The following is a 7,121-nucleotide window of genomic DNA, read 5'->3' as shown; positions in this document are numbered from 1 at the left end:
GAAAACCGAACCGAATTAAAATCGGTTAATTCGGTCGGTGACCGAATTAACCAATTAGTTTAAAAAAAATTGTGATTTAAACACTACACTTTACACAAATGCATAAAAACATAAATCACACACATCACAAATGTATAAGTTTTATTTGAACACAATTAATACATACTATATCGATTTTAAAATTAAAAATTAAAATATTTATAAAAATTGAAAAATAAAAAAAATTATTAAATAATAATATTTATTATATCGGTTAATTCGGTTAACCGATTTCAAAATTTTGAAAACCGTAACCGAACCGAATTAACCGATATAACCGAATTTTTTTAATTTGAAAACCGAATTTCCGAAATAACCGAACCGAATTTCCGAATTAGCTCGGTTCGGTCGGTTATTTCGGTTTAACCGAAATCTTGCTCACCCCTAGGTCCGGGTCCGTGCGCTAAAATGTGTCGTGCAGGAAAAGGAAGGCACAGACCCCGTGTATAGGTCCGGGTTGGGGTCCGTGTGTTTGCGCAAATTTGACACCTAAAAGAATTCAAAGGCACGGACCCTGTACTCTGGTCCGTTAGGGGGTCCGTGTCCGTGCGCAAAAATGGCACTAAGGAGGAAACAAAGGCACGGACCCCGTGCCAGGGTTCGTCCGTGGGTCCGTGTACCTGCGGAACAAGCCAACATCCGAAAATTCTAAACAGGTTTTGTTTAACAGCCTAGACTCGATTTTACGGATAATTAGTCGACACCACGAGACCAACTTAGGATACTACATCAAGGACTCGAGCCTATACGATTGCCCCCAAAACAACCACATATCCCAAATAACTCAATAATCCTTAAACAAACTTTCGACAGAAAATGGTTCACACGGCTACTCGTTCTCCCAAGAGCCTAACGACGTGAAAAGACACCTCAGTATACATCCCAACAACATGCTAAACATACCTAGACACAGCAACGTTCACCCGTCGATTCTCAACGAAGCCTGCAACAATTAAACTTAAAAACGCATCAATACATAATTTTCTGAAAAACGCAGTTTGAGCAGTCCCACGAAAAACGCCATAACTCACTCAATTATTATCCAAATTTTTCGAATTTACAGTCAAATCGAAGGTATCAAAAAGTTCTACAATTTTTATGTTGAAAGTTTTCTCAGAATCACGACAAAAAAATCGCAGTTTTAAAAATGACAGCAAAAACGAGTTTTCAGATCTAAAATTATTTCAAAACTGATCCAAACCATTTTCCGCTCAAACGACGAACGTCACACATATTTTTACTTATAAAACAACGTAACACATAATATGGCATGATCGATGCAGCAAAAGAAAGATTATACGTGCCTTTGATGATTAGAAATACCGTGACGACGATACCGAAGCGGAGATGACGTGAGGATTGATCCGGGACGAATGTGGCGCTAAAATCTTGCAACGAAATTATAGAAAAGTTGCTGGAAAGTTCGAAGGAGAGGGGCGGACGCTTCCTAGATGAAGAACCCTAGGTTTGCTCTCTCAAAAATAATAATAATCTGAATGTGAAGTGAGTGTGTGTGTTTAGTCGTGTACATGTGTGTATAAAAGTGTGTGCGTGCGTGTGTTTAATTTAGTAAATTAGGGAGAGTAAAATTTGCTTAATTAATAATTAACAACTAATTTAAAATACTAACTCTCCCTTAACTTTAACACAATATCTAATTAAAAATAAAGAGGTACAAGTGCTAGACTTTAAAAGTTTTAAAATTCTAAAATTCACCTAACAATTAAATTAGGCTTTAAAATACTAACAACTTAATAAATTATTTAAAACGCCCCATTCTTGACTAAAAATTAAAATACCACATTTTAAAATACCAAAAATCGTCACCAGTCTTTTCCTCGATCCCGCTTCGAATAATCGCCTGAAACATGAACTCGAAAAACATTTTAACGTGCGTCACATAAACATAAATAATTTGAAATAATGCATTTAAATAAATCGTGTATGGCTAAGACTCATGTTAAATTTAAATAAGTAATTTAACAATTAAATAAATGCATGAGTTATACGTGTACTGAATTTGGACACTACAGTTCAACACGAAATTGTTCTCACACACTGAGAGAATTGTGCTTCTAATCTAAGCTGATATCACGATGAAGTGTTCCCTTTGGGCTGATTGCTTCTTTTAAGCTGATAAGTAATATGCGTGACCTTTTTCTCTGTATCTTCACACACTCTTATTGTATTGGTCTTCACCGATCTTTTATTATAGGCGGTAAACTAATTGTACACTGAGACTCAATAATTGTATCTTGTTGGGGATCGAGGAGGAGTTTAGAGGGGGGTGAATGAACTCTTCTCCTATTTCTTCTTTTCTTTCTAGGATAAAGAAGGTGCTAAAATCCTGTTAGGGATAGTAGCTTATCTTGTCGTGAATACTTTCAATAGATTACAATATTAAGTGCGGAAACAATCTGATGGAGTGAATGAAAATAGTAATATCAGTAGATAGTAGTTGTTTATGGAAGTTCGAAGATAAAGTCTTCTACGTCTCTCCTTCTTCTGTTTCCAGAAGGTATCACTAAAAGACTTTGGATTTTACAGTACAACTCTTGTACACACCCACTTCAGCAGGGCTTACCCTTTGCCTACTGAAACTCTTAGTTACTAAACACAGTGAAAATACGATACAACAAAGTTCTGAAAAGACTTTTTTCAGATTACAAACTCTTCTTGATAAATATGAGTTCAGTAAATAATTATGAAGAGTGTAAGAAACAGTCGCATAAAATGATCTCAATAGATCAGATGTCTGCTATGAAGCGTGTGCTCCTTTTCTTTATGTTGAACTCGAAGATATCAAGGATTCGTGGTTTTCCCGGTTCGTGAAATACAGATTGATTTTGAAAGATATATCGCACTTTCTTCTATATGGGTTTGTTCCATATATATAGGTGACTGAGTTCAACGTCTTTAAATCAGAAACTGTCTTCTGACTTCTGATAGAATCAGCTGTATTACCGAAATAGGTTCCTGCAGAAAAGCTATAAAACAATCAGTCCTGTTTTTTACTAAAATCGACAAAGTGAATTAAATGACTTCGTACAGTGATTAATGCTGCAATTAATACTTGTACTAGAAAAAGTAACAGTAACATTTAAAGCTGATAACGTTAAGATGTCGAGTCTAATAAAGTCCTTTCTTCTGCTTCTGATTCTATATCTGTTTAGGTACTTCTTCTGCTTTTCTACGCTACTGATTTGCTTTTTAGTTATCTGCTGTTTTAACGAGTGATTTTCTGGTTTTGATTTTCATCGCCACAATAAATTTAGATCTAACAATTTACCCTCTTTGTGGTGATGCCAAAACCTAGATAAGGTTAGAACGATAATAAAGATAAGATAAATGCAAAACATAAGTATAAGAAAGCAGTAAGAGTTTTTAACACGAATTTTAATTATTGGTTTTCAATATCCCTGTAAATGATTTCTTCATTCTGGTCATCTTGGTCTCTTTGTCTGACTGAGGATTCTGCGTTATCTCTGTCTCTCCTTTGTTCTTCTTCTGTTAGAACTCTTTCTCTTTGTTCTTCTTCCCCCTTTTTGGCATCATTGGCAATGACCCGAGCAATTAAGTCATCATGCGTCCAGACAAGTTTTGAAGCCCATTTGTAACCATTTCCAGATAAGGAGCCTGAGTGGAAACTCGGTCATGAAGAGTAGTGAGAGATTGAGATTGGGACTCAATCTTGGCATCCAAAGATTCCATGGAGTTAGAGAATGAATGGATAAGTGCATCATGATCAGTGAGACGTTGTAAAATATCATTCGGACCAAGCACTATGGTACCGTATCATTTGGAAATTGTTTGTCTGAAGGCAATGGTTTCAGCATGCATCCCGCTCATAGATTCTGTCGTGTTGAAGATTTCCCTTGTAATGCGGTCTTGAAAGAACCTAGAACCATTGACTTCTGCAGCATGTTCATGAGATAGCTTCTGAACTATATCGGAGAGATTGTTGAGATTTTTCTGTAAGATATCTATCTCATGTTCGATATCGAATGGTTCTGGTGACGGAGTTCTTTCACGCATACGACGTCTCATTTCTTCAATTAGATCATCACGAGCAGTTTGGGAAACTGTGGATAACGCCAATGCAGTAGAGGGTTGAGCTTCTGTTTGAGTAAAAAAAGTAGGAAAAAGAGCAGTAGATAGTGCAGTAGTGAGACCTTCCTGATCAGCAGATTGTTCAGCAGCCATGGGTTCAACAGCAGCAGGTTCAAAAACAGTAGAAGGTGTAGCAAGTGTTCTTTCTGCTGGTTGAGATACTGCCATTGCGTTCAATGGTTGATCGGGTTGAATCGAATCATTCAAAATCATGACCATCTCCTCTTGATGTTCGGTAGAGAAAATCGCTAAATTCGGCAAGGAAGAAGACTGGTCAACATGCGATTCTTCCTGACTTGTTTCTGCTGGTTGGACTGTTGGGTGGCCGGAATCATCAGCTGGAATGGTATCCAATACCGCAGGGAAGTCCCGAGTGATAGATTGAATGACTTCCTCTACTGAAGCCAATTCACGAACAGATACAAGTGAAGAGGACGGAATAGGCGTCTTGGAAAATGCAGGAGTACTGGAAATTATAGCTTCTGGAATAGCTATAGATTGTTCCTCAACTGACAGAGTCTGAGCAAGATCCGGAATAAGGCCTATTGAATATGGTTCAGTCTCTCCAAACTTTTGTTCTTGAGCAATGAGTTGCTCATCCATTATTCTCATACATTCTGTCAGTACAAGAATCACTTCTTGATCGTGAGCCGCAGTTGGGATTAATGCATCAAAATTGGACTGAAGAGTCTTTAAGATTGAGTCCAGTTTGTTTCGTTTAATCTGCTCAACAATGAAGCTCAGACGGCGCATTGCTTCAATCACATTCTCTGTCTTTGCAAGATCAAAGACCTTTAACTCATGCTTTACTAAATGTTCAAACGAACCCTTAGTTTTGAAAAAGGTGAGGAGATGAAATACCCTGACCTTTTGCCATTCATCAAAGAACTCCATTTCCTCATTTGCAAAATTTTCGATTTCTTCGAGATGAAGATCAACACCAGTCGAGACAGATGGTTGGTTAGTTGGAAAATTTGGTTGGTCCACAAGTTTCTCTTTTCCCTTTTCTGAAACAGATATAGTCTGTACCGGTCGAAACGCAGAAGACCCTGCAGTAGATTCTCTAAAGACAATTCCAGACATGGGTCTGAAAGTTGACGCAGTAGATTTTGTTGGAATAACAGCAGTAGTGATTGGTGTAGAGGCAGAGACAGTTGGTCGAGCAGAGGGAACAGCTTTTGGAAACACTTGCCTCAAAGGAACAGTTTCCAGATCAGAGAGGGCTGTTGTCTTCGTGATACGATGAACTGTTCGAGCTTTTTTTTTAGGGGAGTGGGTGGCTGAGAGGGTTTGGTAGGAGCAGTAGACTCCTCGGATACTGTTTTGTCAGAATCAGTGGAGATGACCACTCTCTTTCTTTTATCTTTCTTCTGAAGTGCCACAGCCTTAGTTTGAGCATCGCCTTCTTCCTTTTTCATAGAAATAAACTCAGCCATAGTTGGCTTAGGTCGAAGAGCAAGCACGTTTGCAGCGTCTGTCATAGTGAAATACGATGCGTCCGATTCCGAAGTGAGGGCAAAACCAGCATCTTTTAGCATTGTGCTGATCCGAAAAGCAAATCCAAAGCTTTTCCTTGTGACCATATGTTTCATTATTCGAAATAAGAAATGACTCCAATGCATTTTAATTCCTGAAGTGATGGCAACCATCACTTGGACTTTCTCCTTAGTCAGTTTATCAAACGTGACAGCTTTGACCAATAAGGCCTTTGCCACAATGTCAGCAAGCACTTGATACTCTATTTTGAGAAGCTTCTTGAAGCAAGATGGAGACAATTCTTCTCCAGAAGCTGAGAAGGTGCTAAGAGCAGTAGACATCTCTTGCTTAGAAATATCAGAGAGTTCAGAAATACCTGAACATGGGAGGAAGAAGGTTGATCCCAATAGTGCTGCATCAATGGAGATGGATGCGTCTCCTTGAGAGTGAATGATCTTTCCTTCTTGAACAGTTGCCCTAACATAGAAATCCAGAAGAGCAATTTTGTATATCGTAGCAGGTGCTTCCAAGAATTTTCGAAGACCTGATTTTTCTAGGGCTTGAAACATCTTCAGAAGATCTCATCCTTGATGGTAAGGACAGAGGAGAAGTTAACCTGGTAAGCATTCAGGGTGTAAGCTCCGGCCATTTTTTTTCTTTAAAGTAACTTCAAAGAGATTGAGTAAGCACGATTTCAGAAGAAAACAGTAGTTAGAGAATAAGATTCTGGAAACGTAAAAAGTGAATAGAAGAAACAAATGCAGTTTATATTCAAAAGAAAATTTACAGCCGTCATTGTAAACACAAGGACACGTGTCAATATGTTTACGGTTGAGTGATTATTATTATTATTATTTTTAAAGGAAATTTAGAACGTGTCAGATAGAACAATGATTTTAAATTTTGAAATTTAGTGATAAGAGCGGGCTGTCCAAGCGGTTACTTTTGAAATAATCAGAAGAAAAGTTGTCGTTTTATGATAACGTCTACTGGAATTTTTTAAAGTACTAAAATAATTTAGAACTTTGATAAAACCAGTAAACTTATTGTTTTATCAAAAGGACAGACATTCTATCTGTTTTCGGAAAAAGATACGAAAATCTTAGTCTGACTTAAAGTTCCCCCTCGATAAATTCAACCAATAAATGCAGAGATGTGATATCTGAGGACAAGAGGGAGAATCTTGGTATTCATGTAACCAAATTTCCGTCTCTTCAGCTTCCTGAGACTCTATATAAGTTCCTGCAAGTTTACAAACTAATGCATTCAAGATTTCTTTTATCAAACCAATACATATGATAGGTGTAAGTGATATCTCGGAGTCTTCTCCAGAGTCAGAATCAGCAGAAGAATTCCAAAGACAATTTTCAGTCTCTCGTAAGCAGATGTTTGAAGACATATTTTTCAATACATTAGTGCTGACAAGACCCAAGCTTGCCAGAGTCTTACAAGACCCAAGCTTGCTGGAATCTTTTCGGAGAAGACCTCTTGCTGAA

The sequence above is a fragment of the Primulina eburnea genome, chromosome 5 (genome assembly GCF_022965805.1).
Source record: "Primulina eburnea isolate SZY01 chromosome 5, ASM2296580v1, whole genome shotgun sequence".
NCBI classification, from domain to species: domain Eukaryota; kingdom Viridiplantae; phylum Streptophyta; class Magnoliopsida; order Lamiales; family Gesneriaceae; genus Primulina; species Primulina eburnea.
The sequence above is the reverse complement of the archived record's forward strand: the minus strand, read 5'-3'. Positions refer to the sequence as shown.